The sequence below is a fragment of the Taudactylus pleione genome, unplaced genomic scaffold, assembly GCF_031769625.1.
Source record: "Taudactylus pleione unplaced genomic scaffold, aTauple2 ptg000914l, whole genome shotgun sequence".
Lineage (NCBI taxonomy): Eukaryota > Metazoa > Chordata > Amphibia > Anura > Myobatrachidae > Taudactylus > Taudactylus pleione.
The window spans coordinates 81,909-105,654 of record NW_028285315.1 but is presented as its reverse complement, the minus strand read 5'-3'; the positions used below and the strand labels follow the sequence as shown (position 1 = coordinate 105,654).

General features: G+C 30.8%; 14 non-coding genes across 14 annotated transcripts; all 14 read left to right on the top strand.

Annotated features, from left to right (window-relative positions):
• Positions 1–913: 913 nt before the first annotated feature.
• On the top strand, positions 914–986 carry TRNAR-UCG (transfer RNA arginine (anticodon UCG)). The gene has a single exon. It is a non-coding gene; the product is annotated as a tRNA-Arg (tRNA).
• Positions 987–3,111: 2,125 nt separating this feature from the next.
• On the top strand, positions 3,112–3,184 carry TRNAR-UCG (transfer RNA arginine (anticodon UCG)). Its single transcript has one exon. It is a non-coding gene; the product is annotated as a tRNA-Arg (tRNA).
• An 885-nt stretch (positions 3,185–4,069) lies between these two features.
• TRNAR-UCG (transfer RNA arginine (anticodon UCG)) lies at positions 4,070–4,142 on the top strand. The gene has a single exon. It is a non-coding gene; the product is annotated as a tRNA-Arg (tRNA).
• Positions 4,143–6,946: 2,804 nt separating this feature from the next.
• On the top strand, positions 6,947–7,019 carry TRNAR-UCG (transfer RNA arginine (anticodon UCG)). The gene has a single exon. It is a non-coding gene; the product is annotated as a tRNA-Arg (tRNA).
• Positions 7,020–7,904: 885 nt separating this feature from the next.
• Positions 7,905–7,977, top strand: TRNAR-UCG (transfer RNA arginine (anticodon UCG)). Its single transcript has one exon. It is a non-coding gene; the product is annotated as a tRNA-Arg (tRNA).
• Positions 7,978–8,863: 886 nt separating this feature from the next.
• TRNAR-UCG (transfer RNA arginine (anticodon UCG)) lies at positions 8,864–8,936 on the top strand. The gene has a single exon. It is a non-coding gene; the product is annotated as a tRNA-Arg (tRNA).
• A 1,844-nt stretch (positions 8,937–10,780) lies between these two features.
• On the top strand, positions 10,781–10,853 carry TRNAR-UCG (transfer RNA arginine (anticodon UCG)). Its single transcript has one exon. It is a non-coding gene; the product is annotated as a tRNA-Arg (tRNA).
• Positions 10,854–11,739: 886 nt separating this feature from the next.
• On the top strand, positions 11,740–11,812 carry TRNAR-UCG (transfer RNA arginine (anticodon UCG)). Its single transcript has one exon. It is a non-coding gene; the product is annotated as a tRNA-Arg (tRNA).
• A 2,804-nt stretch (positions 11,813–14,616) lies between these two features.
• TRNAR-UCG (transfer RNA arginine (anticodon UCG)) lies at positions 14,617–14,689 on the top strand. The gene has a single exon. It is a non-coding gene; the product is annotated as a tRNA-Arg (tRNA).
• An 885-nt stretch (positions 14,690–15,574) lies between these two features.
• On the top strand, positions 15,575–15,647 carry TRNAR-UCG (transfer RNA arginine (anticodon UCG)). The gene has a single exon. It is a non-coding gene; the product is annotated as a tRNA-Arg (tRNA).
• An 886-nt stretch (positions 15,648–16,533) lies between these two features.
• Positions 16,534–16,606, top strand: TRNAR-UCG (transfer RNA arginine (anticodon UCG)). The gene has a single exon. It is a non-coding gene; the product is annotated as a tRNA-Arg (tRNA).
• Positions 16,607–18,731: 2,125 nt separating this feature from the next.
• TRNAR-UCG (transfer RNA arginine (anticodon UCG)) lies at positions 18,732–18,804 on the top strand. Its single transcript has one exon. It is a non-coding gene; the product is annotated as a tRNA-Arg (tRNA).
• Positions 18,805–19,691: 887 nt separating this feature from the next.
• TRNAR-UCG (transfer RNA arginine (anticodon UCG)) lies at positions 19,692–19,764 on the top strand. Its single transcript has one exon. It is a non-coding gene; the product is annotated as a tRNA-Arg (tRNA).
• Positions 19,765–21,607: 1,843 nt separating this feature from the next.
• Positions 21,608–21,680, top strand: TRNAR-UCG (transfer RNA arginine (anticodon UCG)). The gene has a single exon. It is a non-coding gene; the product is annotated as a tRNA-Arg (tRNA).
• The last annotated feature ends 2,066 nt before the right edge of the window (positions 21,681–23,746 follow it).

The window sequence follows — 23,746 nt, the reverse complement described above, 5'->3', positions numbered from 1 at the left end:
TTGAGGGTTCATGTCCCTTCATGGTCAAGTCATTCTTTTTGTCACTATTTGAAATCTTCAAACTCTGCATGAATTCAATGGATGACAATGTTGTAAAGAATGTACATTTCTAAATGTAATTCCCATAGGAAAATAAATACAACATAAACAATGATGTGCATGATGTACACATAGTTATAGGTTTTTTAGGTTTTTGGTGCATAGTAAAAGGTATCCTTTTGGAAAATGTAAGTATTTACCTCTTAACTTGTTCAATTTTGGTAATCTGTGTTGGAAAAAAATGTTTGACCAAATTGATACAATAAAGGATATTTGCATATCTGCATATAAAAATTATATCTCACATGTTTAAAATGAATCATTGAAATCCGAACATCCATAGTCCAATGAGAAATTGCTATAAAGCCTACATCCCTAATATTTTCATAAAACTTAAAAAACCTTTAGGAAAATGTCAGTGTTTACCTGTTAACTTGTTTGATTTTGGTAATCTGTGTTGCAATGCAATTCTTTGACCAAATTGATACTATAATGGTTATTTGCATATCTGCATATAAAAAATACATCTCACATGTTTAGAAGGAATCAGTGAAATCAGAACAGCCATAGCTCAATGAGAAATTGCTCTTATGCCTACATCCCTAATCTTTTTATAAAACTTTATAGCATGCCTATAGAAAAGTTAAGTTATTTCTCAGCTAAGTTAAGGATTTTACAAAATCTAGGCTATGTGAAAGGTATACTTTGTAATGTTCACTCAACATAAATCACTAAAATATGTTGGATTTTATTTTGTAATTCATATGCAAGTTTTTCCAAAACATACCTCTAGAAAAAGCTTCTAAATTTTGAATGTTATACTTGAGGTTACTATTACCACACCTTCCACAGGTTCGACAAATTCTATAAAGATGACTGCGTGGCCTAATGGATAAGGCGTCTGACTTCGGATCAGAAGATTGAGAGTTCGAGTCCCTTCGTGGTCGAGTCTTTCATTTTGTCACAATTTGAAATCTTCAAACTCTGCATGAATTCAATGGATGACAATGTTGTAAAGAATGTACATTTCTAAATGTAATTCCCATAGGAAAATAAATACAACATAAACAATGATGTGCATGATGTACACATAGTTATAGTTTTTTTAGGTTTTTGGTGCATAGTAAAAGGTATCCTTTTGGAAAAGGTAAGTATTTACCTGTTAACTTGTTCAATTTTGGTAATCTGTGTTGGAAAAAAATCTTTGACCAAATTGATACAATAAAGGATATTTGCATATCTGCATATTTATTTTCCTATGGGAATTAAATTTAGAAATGTACATTCTTGTTGTAAAGAATGTACATTTCTAAATGTAATTCCCATAGGAAAATAAATACAACATAAACAATGATGTGCATGATGTACACATAGTTATAGTTTTTTTAGGTTTTTGGTGCATAGTAAAAGGTATCCTTTTGGAAAAGGTAAGTATTTACCTGTTAACTTGTTCAATTTTGGTAATCTGTGTTGGAAAAAAATCTTTGACCAAATTGATACAATAAAGGATATTTGCATATCTGCATATAAAAATTATATCTCACATGTTTAAAATGAATCATTGAAATCCGAACATCCATAGTCCAATGAGAAATTGCTATAAAGCCTACATCCCTAATATTTTCATAAAACTTAAAAAACCTTTAGGAAAATGTCAGTGTTTACCTGTTAACTTGTTTGATTTTGGTAATCTGTGTTGCAAAGCAATTCTTTGACCAAATTGATACTATAATGGTTATTTGCATATCTGCATATAAAAAATACATCTCACATGTTTAGAAGGAATCAGTGAAATCAGAACAGCCATAGCTCAATGAGAAATTGCTCTTATGCCTACATCCCTAATCTTTTTATAAAACTTTATAGCATGCCTATAGAAAAGTTAAGTTATTTCTCAGCTAAGTTAAGGATTTTACAAAATCTAGGATATGTGAAAGGTATACTTTGTAATGTTCACTCAACATAAATCACTAAAATATGTTGGATTTCATTTTGTAATTCATATGCAAGTTTTTCCAAAACATACCTCTAGAAAAAGCTTCTAAATTTTGAATGTTATACTTGAGGTTACTATTACCACACCTTCCACAGGTTCGACAATTTTGACATAGATGACAGCGTGGCATAATGGATGAGGCATCTGACTTCTGATCAGAAGATTGAGGGTTCATGTCCCTTCATGGTCAAGTCATTCTTTTTGTCACTATTTGAAATCTTCAAACTCTGCATGAATTCAATGGATGACAATGTTGTAAAGAATGTACATTTCTAAATGTAATTCCCATAGGAAAATAAATACAACATAAACAATGATGTGCATGATGTACACATAGTTATAGGTTTTTTAGGTTTTTGGTGCATAGTAAAAGGTATCCTTTTGGAAAATGTAAGTATTTACCTCTTAACTTGTTCAATTTTGGTAATCTGTGTTGGAAAAAAATGTTTGACCAAATTGATACAATAAAGGATATTTGCATATCTGCATATAAAAATTATATCTCACATGTTTAAAATGAATCATTGAAATCCGAACATCCATAGTCCAATGAGAAATTGCTATAAAGCCTACATCCCTAATATTTTCATAAAACTTAAAAAACCTTTAGGAAAATGTCAGTGTTTACCTGTTAACTTGTTTGATTTTGGTAATCTGTGTTGCAATGCAATTCTTTGACCAAATTGATACTATAATGGTTATTTGCATATCTGCATATAAAAAATACATCTCACATGTTTAGAAGGAATCAGTGAAATCAGAACAGCCATAGCTCAATGAGAAATTGCTCTTATGCCTACATCCCTAATCTTTTTATAAAACTTTATAGCATGCCTATAGAAAAGTTAAGTTATTTCTCAGCTAAGTTAAGGATTTTACAAAATCTAGGCTATGTGAAAGGTATACTTTGTAATGTTCACTCAACATAAATCACTAAAATATGTTGGATTTTATTTTGTAATTCATATGCAAGTTTTTCCAAAACATACCTCTAGAAAAAGCTTCTAAATTTTGAATGTTATACTTGAGGTTACTATTACCACACCTTCCACAGGTTCGACAAATTCTATAAAGATGACTGCGTGGCCTAATGGATAAGGCGTCTGACTTCGGATCAGAAGATTGAGAGTTCGAGTCCCTTCGTGGTCGAGTCTTTCATTTTGTCACAATTTGAAATCTTCAAACTCTGCATGAATTCAATGGATGACAATGTTGTAAAGAATGTACATTTCTAAATGTAATTCCCATAGGAAAATAAATACAACATAAACAATGATGTGCATGATGTACACATAGTTATAGGTTTTTTAGGTTTTTGGTGCATAGTAAAAGGTATCCTTTTGGAAATGGTAAGTATTTACCTGTTAACTTGTTCAATTTTGGTAATCTGTGTTGGAAAAAAATCTTTGACAAAATTGATACAATAAAGGATATTTGCATATCTGCATATAAAAATTATATATCACATGTTTAAAATGAATCATTGAAATCCGAACATCCATAGTCCAATGAGAAATTGCTATAAAGCCTACATCCCTAATATTTTCATAAAACTTAAAAAACCTTTAGGAAAATGTCAGTGTTTACCTGTTAACTTGTTTGATTTTGGTAATCTGTGTTGCAAAGCAATTCTTTGACCAAATTGATACTATAATGGATATTTGCATATCTGCATATAAAAAATACATCTCACATGTTTAGAAGGAATCAGTGAAATCAGAACAGCCATAGCTCAATGAGAAATTGCTCTAATGCCTACATCCCTAATCTTTTTATAAAACTTTATAGCATGCCTATAGAAAGTTAAGTTATTTCTCAGCTAAGTTAAGGATTTTACAAAATCTAGGCTATGTGAAAGGTATACTTTGTAATGTTCACTCAACATAAATCACTAAAATATGTTGGATTTCATTTTGTAATTCATATGCAAGTTTTTCCAATACATATATCTAGAAAAAACTTCTAAATTTTGAATGTTATACTTGAGGTTACTTTTACCACACCTTCCACAGGTTCGACAACTTCTATAAAGATGACTGCGTGGCCTAATGGATAAGGCGTCTGACTTCGGATCAGAAGATTGAGGGTTCGAGTCCCTTCGTGGTCGAGTCTTTCATTTTGTCACAATTTGAAATCTTCAAACTCTGCATGTATTCAATGGATGACAATGTTGTAAAGAATGTACATTTCTAAATGTAATTCCCATAGGAAAATAAATACAACATAAACAATGATGTGCATGATGTACACATAGTTATAGGTTTTTTAGGTTTTTGGTGCATAGTAAAAGGTATCCTTTTGGAAAAGGTAAGTATTTACCTGTTAACTTGTTCAATTTTGGTAATCTGTGTTGGAAAAAAATCTTTGACCAAATTGATACAATAAAGGATATTTGCATATCTGCATATAAAAATTATATCTCACATGTTTAAAATGAATCATTGAAATCCGAACATCCATAGTCCAATGAGAAATTGCTATAAAGCCTACATCCCTAATATTTTCATAAAACTTAAAAAACCTTTAGGAAAATGTCAGTGTTTACCTGTTAACTTGTTTGATTTTGGTAATCTGTGTTGCAAAGCAATTCTTTGACCAAATTGATACTATAATGGTTATTTGCATATCTGCATATAAAAAATACATCTCACATGTTTAGAAGGAATCAGTGAAATCAGAACAGCCATAGCTCAATGAGAAATTGCTCTTATGCCTACATCCCTAATCTTTTTATAAAACTTTATAGCATGCCTATAGAAAAGTTAAGTTATTTCTCAACTAAATTAAGGATTTTACAAAATCTAGGATATGTGAAAGGTATACTTTGTAATGTTCACTCAACATAAATCACTAAAATATGTTGGATTTCATTTTGTAATTCATATGCAAGTTTTTCCAAAACATACCTCTAGAAAAAGCTTCTAAATTTTGAATGTTATACTTGAGGTTACTATTACCACACCTTCCACAGGTTCGACAATTTCAACATAGATGACAGCATGGCATAATGGATAAGGCGTCTGACTTCGGATCAGAAGATTGAGGGTTCGAGTCCCTTCGTGGTCGAGTCTTTCATTTTGTCACAATTTGAAATCTTCAAACTCTGCATGAATTCAATGGATGACAATGTTGTAAAGAATGTACATTTCTAAATGTAATTCCCATAGGAAAATAAATACAACATAAACAATGATGTGCATGATGTACACATAGTTATAGTTTTTTTAGGTTTTTGGTGCATAGTAAAAGGTATCCTTTTGGAAAAGGTAAGTATTTACCTGTTAACTTGTTCAATTTTGGTAATCTGTGTTGGAAAAAAATCTTTGACCAAATTGATACAATAAAGGATATTTGCATATCTGCATATAAAAATTATATCTCACATGTTTAAAATGAATCATTGAAATCCGAACATCCATAGTCCAATGAGAAATTGCTATAAAGCCTACATCCCTAATATTTTCATAAAACTTAAAAAACCTTTAGGAAAATGTCAGTGTTTACCTGTTAACTTGTTTGATTTTGGTAATCTGTGTTGCAAAGCAATTCTTTGACCAAATTGATACTATAATGGTTATTTGCATATCTGCATATAAAAAATACATCTCACATGTTTAGAAGGAATCAGTGAAATCAGAACAGCCATAGCTCAATGAGAAATTGCTCTTATGCCTACATCCCTAATCTTTTTATAAAACTTTATAGCATGCCTATAGAAAAGTTAAGTTATTTCTCAGCTAAGTTAAGGATTTTACAAAATCTAGGATATGTGAAAGGTATACTTTGTAATGTTCACTCAACATAAATCACTAAAATATGTTGGATTTCATTTTGTAATTCATATGCAAGTTTTTCCAAAACATACCTCTAGAAAAAGCTTCTAAATTTTGAATGTTATACTTGAGGTTACTATTACCACACCTTCCACAGGTTCGACAATTTCGACATAGATGACAGCGTGGCATAATGGATGAGGCATCTGACTTCTGATCAGAAGATTGAGGGTTCATGTCCCTTCATGGTCAAGTCATTCTTTTTGTCACTATTTGAAATCTTCAAACTCTGCATGAATTCAATGGATGACAATGTTGTAAAGAATGTACATTTCTAAATGTAATTCCCATAGGAAAATAAATACAACATAAACAATGATGTGCATGATGTACACATAGTTATAGGTTTTTTAGGTTTTTGGTGCATAGTAAAATGTATCCTTTTGGAAAATGTAAGTATTTACCTCTTAACTTGTTCAATTTTGGTAATCTGTGTTGGAAAAAAATGTTTGACCAAATTGATACAATAAAGGATATTTGCATATCTGCATATAAAAATTATATCTCACATGTTTAAAATGAATCATTGAAATCCGAACATCCATAGTCCAATGAGAAATTGCTATAAAGCCTACATCCCTAATATTTTCATAAAACTTAAAAAACCTTTAGGAAAATGTCAGTGTTTACCTGTTAACTTGTTTGATTTTGGTAATCTGTGTTGCAATGCAATTCTTTGACCAAATTGATACTATAATGGTTATTTGCATATCTGCATATAAAAAATACATCTCACATGTTTAGAAGGAATCAGTGAAATCAGAACAGCCATAGCTCAATGAGAAATTGCTCTTATGCCTACATCCCTAATCTTTTTATAAAACTTTATAGCATGCCTATAGAAAAGTTAAGTTATTTCTCAGCTAAGTTAAGGATTTTACAAAATCTAGGCTATGTGAAAGGTATACTTTGTAATGTTCACTCAACATAAATCACTAAAATATGTTGGATTTCATTTTGTAATTCATATGCAAGTTTTTCCAATACATATATCTAGAAAAAACTTCTAAATTTTGAATGTTATACTTGAGGTTACTTTTACCACACCTTCCACAGGTTCGACAACTTCTATAAAGATGACCGCGTGGCCTAATGGATAAGGCGTCTGACTTCGGATCAGAAGATTGAGGGTTCGAGTCCCTTCGTGGTCAAGTCTTTCATTTTGTCACAATTTGAAATCTTCAAACTCTGCATGAATTCAATGGATGACAATGTTGTAAAGAATGTACATTTCTAAATGTAATTCCCATAGGAAAATAAATACAACATAAACAATGATGTGCATGATGTACACATAGTTATAGTTTTTTTAGGTTTTTGGTGCATAGTAAAAGGTATCCTTTTGGAAAAGGTAAGTATTTACCTGTTAACTTGTTCAATTTTGGTAATCTGTGTTGGAAAAAAATCTTTGACCAAATTGATACAATAAAGGATATTACATATCTGCATATAAAAATTATATCTCACATGTTTAAAATGAATCATTGAAATCCGAACATCCATAGTCCAATGAGAAATTGCTATAAAGCCTACATCCCTAATATTTTCATAATTCTTAAAAAACCTTTAGGAAAATGTAAGTGTTTACCTGTTAACTTGTTTGATTTTGGTAATCTGTGTTGCAAAGCAGTTCTTTGACCAAATTGATACTATAATGGTTATTTGCATATCTGCATATAAAAAATACATCTCACATGTTTAGAAGGAATCACTGAAATCAGAACAGCCATAGCTCAATGAGAAATTGCTCTAATGCCTACATCCCTAATCTTTTTATAAAACTTTATAGCATGCCTATAGAAAAGTTAAGTTATTTCTCAGCTAAGTTAAGGATTTTACAAAATCTAGGCTATGTGAAAGGTATACTTTGTAATGTTCACTCAACATAAATCACTAAAATATGTTGGATTTTATTTTTTAATTCATATGCAAGTTTTTCCAAAACATACCTCTAGAAAAAGCTTCTAAATTTTGAATGTTATACTTGAGGTTACTATTACCACACCTTCCACAGGTTCGACAAATTCTATAAAAATGACTGCTTGGCCTAATGGATAAGGCGTCTGACTTCGGATCAGAAGATTGAGGGTTCGAGTCCCTTCGTGGTCGAGTCTTTCATTTTGTCACAATTTGAAATCTTCAAACTCTGCATGAATTCAATGGATGACAATGTTGTAAAGAATGTACATTTCTAAATGTAATTCCCATAGGAAAATAAATACAACATAAACAATGATGTGCATGATGTACAAATAGTTATAGTTTTTTTAGGTTTTTGGTGCATAGTAAAAGGTATCCTTTTGGAAAAGGTAAGTATTTACCTGTTAACTTGTTCAATTTTGGTAATCTGTGTTGGAAAAAAATCTTTGACCAAATTGATACAATAAAGGATATTTGCATATCTGCATATAAAAATTATATCTCACATGTTTAAAATGAATCATTGAAATCCGAACATCCATAGTCCAATGAGAAATTGCTATAAAGCCTACATCCCTAATATTTTCATAAAACTTAAAAAACCTTTAGGAAAATGTCAGTGTTTACCTGTTAACTTGTTTGATTTTGGTAATCTGTGTTGCAAAGCAATTCTTTGACCAAATTGATACTATAATGGTTATTTGCATATCTGCATATAAAAAATACATCTCACATGTTTAGAAGGAATCAGTGAAATCAGAACAGCCATAGCTCAATGAGAAATTGCTCTTATGCCTACATCCCTAATCTTTTTATAAAACTTTATAGCATGCCTATAGAAAAGTTAAGTTATTTCTCAGCTAAGTTAAGGATTTTACAAAATCTAGGCTATGTGAAAGGTATACTTTGTAATGTTCACTCAACATAAATCACTAAAATATGTTGGATTTCATTTTGTAATTCATATGCAAGTTTTTCCAAAACATATATCTAGAAAAAACTTCTAAATTTTGAATGTTATACTTGAGGTTACTTTTACCACACCTTCCACAGGTTCGACAACTTCTATAAAGATGACTGCGTGGCCTAATGGATAAGGCGTCTGACTTCGGATCAGAAGATTGAGGGTTCGAGTCCCTTCGTGGTCGAGTCTTTCATTTTGTCACAATTTGAAATCTTCAAACTCTGCATGTATTCAATGGATGACAATGTTGTAAAGAATGTACATTTCTAAATGTAATTCCCATAGGAAAATAAATACAACATAAACAATGATGTGCATGATGTACACATAGTTATAGTTTTTTTAGGTTTTTGGTGCATAGTAAAAGGTATCCTTTTGGAAAAGGTAAGTATTTACCTGTTAACTTGTTCAATTTTGGTAATCTGTGTTGGAAAAAAATCTTTGACCAAATTGATACAATAAAGGATATTTGCATATCTGCATATAAAAATTATATCTCACATGTTTAAAATGAATCATTGAAATCCGAACATCCATAGTCCAATGAGAAATTGCTATAAAGCCTACATCCCTAATATTTTCATAAAACTTAAAAAACCTTTAGGAAAATGTCAGTGTTTACCTGTTAACTTGTTTGATTTTGGTAATCTGTGTTGCAAAGCAATTCTTTGACCAAATTGATACTATAATGGTTATTTGCATATCTGCATATAAAAAATACATCTCACATGTTTAGAAGGAATCAGTGAAATCAGAACAGCCATAGCTCAATGAGAAATTGCTCTTATGCCTACATCCCTAATCTTTTTATAAAACTTTATAGCATGCCTATAGAAAAGTTAAGTTATTTCTCAGCTAAGTTAAGGATTTTACAAAATCTAGGATATGTGAAAGGTATACTTTGTAATGTTCACTCAACATAAATCACTAAAATATGTTGGATTTCATTTTGTAATTCATATGCAAGTTTTTCCAATACATACCTCTAGAAAAAGCTTCTAAATTTTGAATGTTATACTTGAGGTTACTATTACCACACCTTCCACAGGTTCGACAATTTCGACATAGATGACAGCGTGGCATAATGGATGAGGCATCTGACTTCTGATCAGAAGATTGAGGGTTCATGTCCCTTCATGGTCAAGTCATTCTTTTTGTCACTATTTGAAATCTTCAAACTCTGCATGAATTCAATGGATGACAATGTTGTAAAGAATGTACATTTCTAAATGTAATTCCCATAGGAAAATAAATACAACATAAACAATGATGTGCATGATGTACACATAGTTATAGTTTTTTTAGGTTTTTGGTGCATAGTAAAAGGTATCCTTTTGGAAAATGTAAGTATTTACCTGTTAACTTGTTCAATTTTGGTAATCTGTGTTGGAAAAAAATCTTTGACCAAATTGATACAATAAAGGATATTACATATCTGCATATAAAAATTATATCTCACATGTTTAAAATGAATCATTGAAATCCGAACATCCATAGTCCAATGAGAAATTGCTATAAAGCCTACATCCCTAATATTTTCATAATTCTTAAAAAACCTTTAGGAAAATGTAAGTGTTTACCTGTTAACTTGTTTGATTTTGGTAATCTGTGTTGCAAAGCAGTTCTTTGACCAAATTGATACTATAATGGTTATTTGCATATCTGCATATAAAAAATACATCTCACATGTTTAGAAGGAATCACTGAAATCAGAACAGCCATAGCTCAATGAGAAATTGCTCTAATGCCTACATCCCTAATCTTTTTATAAAACTTTATAGCATGCCTATAGAAAAGTTAAGTTATTTCTCAGCTAAGTTAAGGATTTTACAAAATCTAGGCTATGTGAAAGGTATACTTTGTAATGTTCACTCAACATAAATCACTAAAATATGTTGGATTTTATTTTTTAATTCATATGCAAGTTTTTCCAAAACATACCTCTAGAAAAAGCTTCTAAATTTTGAATGTTATACTTGAGGTTACTATTACCACACCTTCCACAGGTTCGACAAATTCTATAAAGATGACTGCTTGGCCTAATGGATAAGGCGTCTGACTTCGGATCAGAAGATTGAGGGTTCGAGTCCCTTCGTGGTCGAGTCTTTCATTTTGTCACAATTTGAAATCTTCAAACTCTGCATGAATTCAATGGATGACAATGTTGTAAAGAATGTACATTTCTAAATGTAATTCCCATAGGAAAATAAATACAACATAAACAATGATGTGCATGATGTACAAATAGTTATAGTTTTTTTAGGTTTTTGGTGCATAGTAAAAGGTATCCTTTTGGAAAAGGTAAGTATTTACCTGTTAACTTGTTCAATTTTGGTAATCTGTGTTGGAAAAAAATCTTTGACCAAATTGATACAATAAAGGATATTTGCATATCTGCATATAAAAATTATATCTCACATGTTTAAAATGAATCATTGAAATCCGAACATCCATAGTCCAATGAGAAATTGCTATAAAGCCTACATCCCTAATATTTTCATAATTCTTAAAAAACCTTTAGGAAAATGTAAGTGTTTACCTGTTAACTTGTTTGATTTTGGTAATCTGTGTTGCAAAGCAGTTCTTTGACCAAATTGATACTATAATGGTTATTTGCATATCTGCATATAAAAAATACATCTCACATGTTTAGAAGGAATCACTGAAATCAGAACAGCCATAGCTCAATGAGAAATTGCTCTTATGCCTACATCCCTAATCTTTTTATAAAACTTTATAGCATGCCTATAGAAAAGTTAAGTTATTTCTCAGCTAAGTTAAGGATTTTACAAAATCTAGGCTATGTGAAAGGTATACTTTGTAATGTTCACTCAACATAAATCACTAAAATATGTTGGATTTCATTTTGTAATTCATATGCAAGTTTTTCCAAAACATATATCTAGAAAAAACTTCTAAATTTTGAATGTTATACTTGAGGTTACTTTTACCACACCTTCCACAGGTTCGACAACTTCTATAAAGATGACTGCGTGGCCTAATGGATAAGGCGTCTGACTTCGGATCAGAAGATTGAGGGTTCGAGTCCCTTCGTGGTCGAGTCTTTCATTTTGTCACAATTTGAAATCTTCAAACTCTGCATGTATTCAATGGATGACAATGTTGTAAAGAATGTACATTTCTAAATGTAATTCCCATAGGAAAATAAATACAACATAAACAATGATGTGCATGATGTACACATAGTTATAGTTTTTTTAGGTTTTTGGTGCATAGTAAAAGGTATCCTTTTGGAAAAGGTAAGTATTTACCTGTTAACTTGTTCAATTTTGGTAATCTGTGTTGGAAAAAAATCTTTGACCAAATTGATACAATAAAGGATATTTGCATATCTGCATATAAAAATTATATCTCACATGTTTAAAATGAATCATTGAAATCCGAACATCCATAGTCCAATGAGAAATTGCTATAAAGCCTACATCCCTAATATTTTCATAAAACTTAAAAAACCTTTAGGAAAATGTCAGTGTTTACCTGTTAACTTGTTTGATTTTGGTAATCTGTGTTGCAAAGCAATTCTTTGACCAAATTGATACTATAATGGTTATTTGCATATCTGCATATAAAAAATACATCTCACATGTTTAGAAGGAATCAGTGAAATCAGAACAGCCATAGCTCAATGAGAAATTGCTCTTATGCCTACATCCCTAATCTTTTTATAAAACTTTATAGCATGCCTATAGAAAAGTTAAGTTATTTCTCAGCTAAGTTAAGGATTTTACAAAATCTAGGATATGTGAAAGGTATACTTTGTAATGTTCACTCAACATAAATCACTAAAATATGTTGGATTTCATTTTGTAATTCATATGCAAGTTTTTCCAAAACATACCTCTAGAAAAAGCTTCTAAATTTTGAATGTTATACTTGAGGTTACTATTACCACACCTTCCACAGGTTCGACAATTTCGACATAGATGACAGCGTGGCATAATGGATGAGGCGTCTGACTTCGGATCAGAAGATTGAGGGCTCGAGTCCCTTCGTGGTCGAGTCTTTCATTTTGTCACAATTTGAAATCTTCAAACTCTGCATGAATTCAATGGATGACAATGTTGTAAAGAATGTACATTTCTAAATGTAATTCCCATAGGAAAATAAATACAACATAAACAATGATGTGCATGATGTACACATAGTTATAGTTTTTTTAGGTTTTTGGTGCATAGTAAAAGGTATCCTTTTGGAAAAGGTAAGTATTTACCTGTTAACTTGTTCAATTTTGGTAATCTGTGTTGGAAAAAAATCTTTGACCAAATTGATACAATAAAGGATATTTGCATATCTGCATATAAAAATTATATCTCACATGTTTAAAATGAATCATTGAAATCCGAACATCCATAGTCCAATGAGAAATTGCTATAAAGCCTACATCCCTAATATTTTCATAAAACTTAAAAAACCTTTAGGAAAATGTCAGTGTTTACCTGTTAACTTGTTTGATTTTGGTAATCTGTGTTGCAAAGCAATTCTTTGACCAAATTGATACTATAATGGTTATTTGCATATCTGCATATAAAAAATACATCTCACATGTTTAGAAGGAATCAGTGAAATCAGAACAGCCATAGCTCAATGAGAAATTGCTCTTATGCCTACATCCCTAATCTTTTTATAAAACTTTATAGCATGCCTATAGAAAAGTTAAGTTATTTCTCAGCTAAGTTAAGGATTTTACAAAATCTAGGATATGTGAAAGGTATACTTTGTAATGTTCACTCAACATAAATCACTAAAATATGTTGGATTTCATTTTGTAATTCATATGCAAGTTTTTCCAAAACATACCTCTAGAAAAAGCTTCTAAATTTTGAATGTTATACTTGAGGTTACTATTACCACACCTTCCACAGGTTCGACAATTTCGACATAGATGACAGCGTGGCATAATGGATGAGGCATCTGACTTCTGATCAGAAGATTGAGGGTTCATGTCCCTTCATGGTCAAGTCATTCTTTTTGTCACTATTTGAAATCTTCAAACTCTGCATGAATTCAATGGATGACAATGTTGTAAAGAATGTACATTTCTAAATGTAATTCCCATAGGAAAATAAATACAACATAAACAATGATGTGCATGATGTACACATAGTTATAGGTTTTTTAGGTTTTTGGTGCATAGTAAAAGGTATCCTTTTGGAAAATGTAAGTATTTACCTCTTAACTTGTTCAATTTTGGTAATCTGTGTTGGAAAAAAATGTTTGACCAAATTGATACAATAAAGGATATTTGCATATCTGCATATAAAAATTATATCTCACATGTTTAAAATGAATCATTGAAATCCGAACATCCATAGTCCAATGAGAAATTGCTATAAAGCCTACATCCCTAATATTTTCATAAAACTTAAAAAACCTTTAGGAAAATGTCAGTGTTTACCTGTTAACTTGTTTGATTTTGGTAATCTGTGTTGCAATGCAATTCTTTGACCAAATTGATACTATAATGGTTATTTGCATATCTGCATATAAAAAATACATCTCACATGTTTAGAAGGAATCAGTGAAATCAGAACAGCCATAGCTCAATGAGAAATTGCTCTTATGCCTACATCCCTAATCTTTTTATAAAACTTTATAGCATGCCTATAGAAAAGTTAAGTTATTTCTCAGCTAAGTTAAGGATTTTACAAAATCTAGGCTATGTGAAAGGTATACTTTGTAATGTTCACTCAACATAAATCACTAAAATATGTTGGATTTCATTTTGTAATTCATATACAAGTTTTTCCAATACATATATCTAGAAAAAACTTCTAAATTTTGAATGTTATACTTGAGGTTACTTTTACCACACCTTCCACAGGTTCGACAACTTCTATAAAGATGACCGCGTGGCCTAATGGATAAGGCGTCTGACTTCGGATCAGAAGATTGAGGGTTCGAGTCCCTTCATGGTCAAGTCTTTCATTTTGTCACAATTTGAAATCTTCAAACTCTGCATGAATTCAATGGATGACAATGTTGTAAAGAATGTACATTTCTAAATGTAATTCCCATAGGAAAATAAATACAACATAAACAATGATGTGCATGATGTACACATAGTTATAGTTTTTTTAGGTTTTTGGTGCATAGTAAAAGGTATCCTTTTGGAAAAGGTAAGTATTTACCTGTTAACTTGTTCAATTTTGGTAATCTGTGTTGGAAAAAAATCTTTGACCAAATTGATACAATAAAGGATATTACATATCTGCATATAAAAATTATATCTCACATGTTTAAAATGAATCATTGAAATCCGAACATCCATAGTCCAATGAGAAATTGCTATAAAGCCTACATCCCTAATATTTTCATAATTCTTAAAAAACCTTTAGGAAAATGTAAGTGTTTACCTGTTAACTTGTTTGATTTTGGTAATCTGTGTTGCAAAGCAGTTCTTTGACCAAATTGATACTATAATGGTTATTTGCATATCTGCATATAAAAAATACATCTCACATGTTTAGAAGGAATCACTGAAATCAGAACAGCCATAGCTCAATGAGAAATTGCTCTAATGCCTACATCCCTAATCTTTTTATAAAACTTTATAGCATGCCTATAGAAAAGTTAAGTTATTTCTCAGCTAAGTTAAGGATTTTACAAAATCTAGGCTATGTGAAAGGTATACTTTGTAATGTTCACTCAACATAAATCACTAAAATATGTTGGATTTTATTTTGTAATTCATATGCAAGTTTTTCCAAAACATACCTCTAGAAAAAGCTTCTAAATTTTGAATGTTATACTTGAGGTTACTATTACCACACCTTCCACAGGTTCGACAAATTCTATAAAGATGACTGCTTGGCCTAATGGATAAGGCGTCTGACTTCGGATCAGAAGATTGAGGGTTCGAGTCCCTTCGTGGTCGAGTCTTTCATTTTGTCACAATTTGAAATCTTCAAACTCTGCATGAATTCAATGGATGACAATGTTGTAAAGAATGTACATTTCTAAATGTAATTCCCATAGGAAAATAAATACAACATAAACAATGATGTGCATGATGTACAAATAGTTATAGTTTTTTTAGGTTTTTGGTGCATAGTAAAAGGTATCCTTTTGGAAAAGGTAAGTATTTACCTGTTAACTTGTTCAATTTTGGTAATCTGTGTTGGAAAAAAATCTTTGACCAAATTGATACAATAAAGGATATTTGCATATCTGCATATAAAAATTATATCTCACATGTTTAAAATGAATCATTGAAATCCGAACATCCATAGTCCAATGAGAAATTGCTATAAAGCCTACATCCCTAATATTTTCATAAAACTTAAAAAACCTTTAGGAAAATGTCAGTGTTTACCTGTTAACTTGTTTGATTTTGGTAATCTGTGTTGCAAAGCAATTCTTTGACCAAATTGATACTATAATGGTTATTTGCATATCTGCATATAAAAAATACATCTCACATGTTTAGAAGGAATCAGTGAAATCAGAACAGCCATAGCTCAATGAGAAATTGCTCTTATGCCTACATCCCTAATCTTTTTATAAAACTTTATAGCATGCCTATAGAAAAGTTAAGTTATTTCTCAGCTAAGTTAAGGATTTTACAAAATCTAGGCTATGTGAAAGGTATACTTTGTAATGTTCACTCAACATAAATCACTAAAATATGTTGGATTTCATTTTGTAATTCATATGCAAGTTTTTCCAAAACATATATCTAGAAAAAACTTCTAAATTTTGAATGTTATACTTGAGGTTACTTTTACCACACCTTCCACAGGTTCGACAACTTCTATAAAGATGACTGCGTGGCCTAATGGATAAGGCGTCTGACTTCGGATCAGAAGATTGAGGGTTCGAGTCCCTTCGTGGTCGAGTCTTTCATTTTGTCACAATTTGAAATCTTCAAACTCTGCATGTATTCAATGGATGACAATGTTGTAAAGAATGTACATTTCTAAATGTAATTCCCATAGGAAAATAAATACAACATAAACAATGATGTGCATGATGTACACATAGTTATAGTTTTTTTAGGTTTTTGGTGCATAGTAAAAGGTATCCTTTTGGAAAAGGTAAGTATTTACCTGTTAACTTGTTCAATTTTGGTAATCTGTGTTGGAAAAAAATCTTTGACCAAATTGATACAATAAAGGATATTTGCATATCTGCATATAAAAATTATATCTCACATGTTTAAAATGAATCATTGAAATCCGAACATCCATAGTCCAATGACAAATTGCTATAAAGCCTACATCCCTAATATTTTCATAAAACTTAAAAAACCTTTAGGAAAATGTCAGTGTTTACCTGTTAACTTGTTTGATTTTGGTAATCTGTGTTGCAAAGCAATTCTTTGACCAAATTGATACTATAATGGTTATTTGCATATCTGCATATAAAAAATACATCTCACATGTTTAGAAGGAATCAGTGAAATCAGAACAGCCATAGCTCAATGAGAAATTGCTCTTATGCCTACATCCCTAATCTTTTTATAAAACTTTATAGCATGCCTATAGAAAAGTTAAGTTATTTCTCAGCTAAGTTAAGGATTTTACAAAATCTAGGATATGTGAAAGGTATACTTTGTAATGTTCACTCAACATAAATCACTAAAATATGTTGGATTTCATTTTGTAATTCATATGCAAGTTTTTCCAAAACATACCTCTAGAAAAAGCTTCTAAATTTTGAATGTTATACTTGAGGTTACTATTACCACACCTTCCACAGGTTCGACAATTTCGACATAGATGACAGCGTGGCATAATGGATGAGGCGTCTGACTTCGGATCAGAAGATTGAGGGCTCGAGTCCCTTCGTGGTCGAGTCTTTCATTTTGTCACAATTTGAAATCTTCAAACTCTGCATGAATTCAATGGATGACAATGTTGTAAAGAATGTACATTTCTAAATGTAATTCCCATAGGAAAATAAATACAACATAAACAATGATGTGCATGATGTACACATAGTTATAGTTTTTTTAGGTTTTTGGTGCATAGTAAAAGGTATCCTTTTGGAAAAGGTAAGTATTTACCTGTTAACTTGTTCAATTTTGGTAATCTGTGTTGGAAAAAAATCTTTGACCAAATTGATACAATAAAGGATATTTGCATATCTGCATATTTATTTTCCTATGGGAATTAAATTTAGAAATGTACATTCTTGTTGTAAAGAATGTACATTTCTAAATGTAATTCCCATAGGAAAATAAATACAACATAAACAATGATGTGCATGATGTACACATAGTTATAGTTTTTTTAGGTTTTTGGTGCATAGTAAAAGGTATCCTTTTGGAAAAGGTAAGTATTTACCTGTTAACTTGTTCAATTTTGGTAATCTGTGTTGGAAAAAAATCTTTGACCAAATTGATACAATAAAGGATATTTGCATATCTGCATATAAAAATTATATCTCACATGTTTAAAATGAATCATTGAAATCCGAACATCCATAGTCCAATGAGAAATTGCTATAAAGCCTACATCCCTAATATTTTCATAAAACTTAAAAAACCTTTAGGAAAATGTCAGTGTTTACCTGTTAACTTGTTTGATTTTGGTAATCTGTGTTGCAAAGCAATTCTTTGACCAAATTGATACTATAATGGTTATTTGCATATCTGCATATAAAAAATACATCTCACATGTTTAGAAGGAATCAGTGAAATCAGAACAGCCATAGCTCAATGAGAAATTGCTCTTATGCCTACATCCCTAATCTTTTTATAAAACTTTATAGCATGCCTATAGAAAAGTTAAGTTATTTCTCAGCTAAGTTAAGGATTTTACAAAATCTAGGATATGTGAGAGGTATACTTTGTAATGTTCACTCAACATAAATCACTAAAATATGTTGGATTTCATTTTGTAATTCATATGCAAGTTTTTCCAATACATATATCTAGAAAAAACTTCTAAATTTTGAATGTTATACTTGAGGTTACTTTTACCACACCTTCCACAGGTTCGACAACTTTTATAAAGATGACCGCGTGGCCTAATGGGTAAGGCGTCTGACTTCGGATCAGAAGATTGAGGGTTCGAGTCCCTTCGTGGTCAAGTCTTTCATTTTGTCACAATTTGAAATCTTCAAACTCTGCATGAATTCAATGGATGACAATGTTGTAAAGAATGTACATTTCTAAATGTAATTCCCATAGGAAAATAAATACAACATAAACAATGATGTGCATGATGTACACATAGTTATAGTTTTTTTTAGGTTTTTGGTGCATAGTAAAAGGTATCCTTTTGGAAAATGTAAGTATTTACCTGTTAACTTGTTCAATTTTGGTAATCTGTGTTGGAAAAAAATCTTTGACCAAATTGATACAATAAAGGATATTTGCATATCTGCATATAAAAATTATATCTCACATGTTTAAAATGAATCATTGAAATCCGAACATCCATAGTCCAATGAGAAATTGCTATAAAGCCTACATCCCTAATATTTTCATAAAACTTAAAAAACCTTTAGGAAAATGTCAGTGTTTACCTGTTAACTTGTTTGATTTTGGTAATCTGTGTTGCAAAACAATTCTTTGACCAAATTGATACTATAATGGTTATTTGCATATCTGCATATAAAAAATACATCTCACATGTTTAGAAGGAATCAGTGAAATCAGAACAGCCATAGCTCAATGAGAAATTGCTCTTATGCCTACATCCCTAATCTTTTTATAAAACTTTATAGCATGCCTATAGAAAAGTTAAGTTATTTCTCAGCTAAGTTAAGGATTTTACAAAATCTAGGATATGTGAAAGGTATACTTTGTAATGTTCACTCAACATAAATCACTAAAATATGTTGGATTTCACTTTGTAATTCATATGCAAGTTTTTCCAAAACATATATCTAGAAAAAACTTCTAAATTTTGAATGTTATACTTGAGGTTACTTTTACCACACCTTCCACAGGTTCGACAACTTCTATAAAGATGACCGCGTGGCCTAATGGATAAGGTGTCTGACTTCGGATCAGAAGATTGAGGGTTCGAGTCCCTTCGTGGTCGAGTCTTTCATTTTGTCACAATTTGAAATCTTCAAACTCTGCATGAATTCAATGGATGACAATGTTGTAAAGAATGTACATTTCTAAATTTAATTCCCATAGGAAAACAAATACAACATAAACAATGATGTGCATGATGTACACATTGTTATAGTTTTTTTAGGTTTTTGGTGCATAGTAAAAGGTATCCTTTTGGAAAAGGTAAGTATTTACCTGTTAACTTGTTCAATTTTGGTAATCTGTGTTGGAAAAAAATCTTTGACCAAATTGATACAATAAAGGATATTACATATCTGCATATAAAAATTATATCTCACATGTTTAAAATGAATCATTGAAATCCGAACATCCATAGTCCAATGAGAAATTGCTATAAAGCCTACATCCCTAATATTTTCATAATTCTTAAAAAACCTTTAGGAAAATTTAAGTGTTTACCTGTTAACTTGTTTGATTTTGGTAATCTGTGTTGCAAAGCAGTTCTTTGACCAAATTGATACTATAATGGTTATTTGCATATCTGCATATAAAAAATACATCTCACATGTTTAGAAGGAATCACTGAAATCAGAACAGCCATAGCTCAATGAGAAATTGCTCTAATGCCTACATCCCTAATCTTTTTATAAAACTTTATAGCATGCCTATAGAAAAGTTAAGTTATTTCTCAGCTAAGTTAAGGATTTTACAAAATCTAGGCTATGTGAAAGGTATACTTTGTAATGTTCACTCAACATAAATCACTAAAATATGTTGGATTTTATTTTGTAATTCATATGCAAGTTTTTCCAAAACATACCTCTAGAAAAAGCTTCTAAATTTTGAATGTTATACTTGAGGTTACTATTACCACACCTTCCACAGGTTCGACAAATTCTATAAAGATGACTGCGTGGCCTAATGGATAAGCGTCTGACTTCGGATCAGAAGATTGAGGGTTCGAGTCCCTTCATGGTCGAGTCTTTCATTTTGTCACAATTTGAAATCTTCAAACTCTGCATGAATTCAATGGATGACAATGTTGTAAAGAATGTACATTTCTAAATGTAATTCCCATAGGAAAATAAATACAACATAAACAATGATGTGCATGATGTACAAATAGTTATAGTTTTTTTAGGTTTTTGGTGCATAGTAAAAGGTATCCTTTTGGAAAAGGTAAGTATTTACCTGTTAACTTGTTCAATTTTGGTAATCTGTGTTGGAAAAAAATCTTTGACCAAATTGATACAATAAAGGATATTTGCATATCTGCATATAAAAATTATATCTCACATGTTTAAAATGAATCATTGAAATCCGAACATCCATAGTCCAATGAGAAATTGCTATAAAGCCTACATCCCTAATATTTTCATAAAACTTAAAAAACCTTTAGGAAAATGTCAGTGTTTACCTGTTAACTTGTTTGATTTTGGTAATCTGTGTTGCAAAGCAATTCTTTGACCAAATTGATACTATAATGGTTATTTGCATATCTGCATATAAAAAATACATCTCACATGTTTAGAAGGAATCAGTGAAATCAGAACAGCCATAGCTCAATGAGAAATTGCTCTTATGCCTACATCCCTAATCTTTTTATAAAACTTTATAGCATGCCTATAGAAAAGTTAAGTTATTTCTCAGCTAAGTTAAGGATTTTACAAAATCTAGGCTATGTGAAAGGTATACTTTGTAATGTTCACTCAACATAAATCACTAAAATATGTTGGATTTCATTTTGTAATTCATATGCAAGTTTTTCCAATACATATATCTAGAAAAAACTTCTAAATTTTGAATGTTATACTTGAGGTTACTTTTACCACACCTTCCACAGGTTCGACAACTTCTATAAAGATGACTGCGTGGCCTAATGGATAAGGCGTCTGACTTCGGATCAGAAGATTGAGGGTTCGAGTCCCTTCGTGGTCGAGTCTTTCATTTTGTCACAATTTGAAATCTTCAAACTCTGCATGTATTCAATGGATGACAATGTTGTAAAGAATGTACATTTCTAAATGTAATTCCCATAGGAAAATAAATACAACATAAACAATGATGTGCATGATGTACACATAGTTATAGTTTTTTTAGGTTTTTGGTGCATAGTAAAAGGTATCCTTTTGGAAAAGGTAAGTATTTACCTGTTAACTTGTTCAATTTTGGTAATCTGTGTTGGAAAAAAATCTTTGACCAAATTGATACAATAAAGGATATTTGCATATCTGCATATAAAAATTATATCTCACATGTTTAAAATGAATCATTGAAATCCGAACATCCATAGTCCAATGAGAAATTGCTATAAAGCCTACATCCCTAATATTTTCATAAAACTTAAAAAACCTTTAGGAAAATGTCAGTGTTTACCTGTTAACTTGTTTGATTTTGGTAATCTGTGTTGCAAAGCAATTCTTTGACCAAATTGATACTATAATGGTTATTTGCATATCTGCATATAAAAAATACATCTCACATGTTTAGAAGGAATCAGTGAAATCAGAACAGCCATAGCTCAATGAGAAATTGCTCTTATGCCTACATCCCTAATCTTTTTATAAAACTTTATAGCATGCCTATAGAAAAGTTAAGTTATTTCTCAGCTAAGTTAAGGATTTTACAAAATCTAGGATATGTGAAAGGTATACTTTGTAATGTTCACTCAACATAAATCACTAAAATATGTTGGATTTCATTTTGTAATTCATATGCAAGTTTTTCCAAAACATACCTCTAGAAAAAGCTTCTAAATTTTGAATGTTATACTTGAGGTTACTATTACCACACCTTCCACAGGTTCGACAATTTCGACATAGATGACAGCGTGACATAATGGATGAGGCGTCTGACTTCGGATCAGAAGATTGAGGGCTCGAGTCCCTTCGTGGTCGAGTCTTTCATTTTGTCACAATTTGAAATCTTCAAACTCTGCATGAATTCAATGGATGACAATGTTGTAAAGAATGTACATTTCTAAATGTAATTCCCATAGGAAAATAAATACAACATAAACAATGATGTGCATGATGTACACATAGTTATAGTTTTTTTAGGTTTTTGGTGCATAGTAAAAGGTATCCTTTTGGAAAAGGTAAGTATTTACCTGTTAACTTGTTCAATTTTGGTAATCTGTGTTGGAAAAAAATCTTTGACCAAATTGATACAATAAAGGATATTTGCATATCTGCATATAAAAATTATATCTCACATGTTTAAAATGAATCATTGAAATCCGAACATCCATAGTCCAATGAGAAATTGCTATAAAGCCTACATCCCTAATATTTTCATAAAACTTAAAAAACCTTTAGGAAAATGTCAGTGTTTACCTGTTAACTTGTTTGATTTTGGTAATCTGTGTTGCAAAGCAATTCTTTGACCAAATTGATACTATAATGGTTATTTGCATATCTGCATATAAAAAATACATCTCACATGTTTAGAAGGAATCAGTGAAATCAGAACAGCCATAGCTCAATGAGAAATTGCTCTTATGCCTACATCCCTAATCTTTTTATAAAACTTTATAGCATGCCTATAGAAAAGTTAAGTTATTTCTCAGCTAAGTTAAGGATTTTACAAAATCTAGGCTATGTGAAAGGTATACTTTGTAATGTTCACTCAACATAAATCACTAAAATATGTTGGATTTCATTTTGTAATTCATATGCAAGTTTTTCCAAAACATACCTCTAGAAAATGCTTCTAAATTTTGAATGTTATACTTGAGGTTACTATTACCACAACTTCCACAGGTTTGACAATTTCGACATAGATGACAGCGTGGCATAATGGATGAGGCGTCTGACTTCGGATCAAAAGATTGAGGGTTCGTGTCCCTTCATGGTCAAGTCATTCATTTTGTCACAATTTGAAATCTTCAAACTCTGCATGAATTCAATGGATGACAATGTTGTAAAGAATGTACATTTCTAAATGTAATTCCCATAGGAAAATAAATACAACATAAACAATGATGTGCATGATGTACACATAGT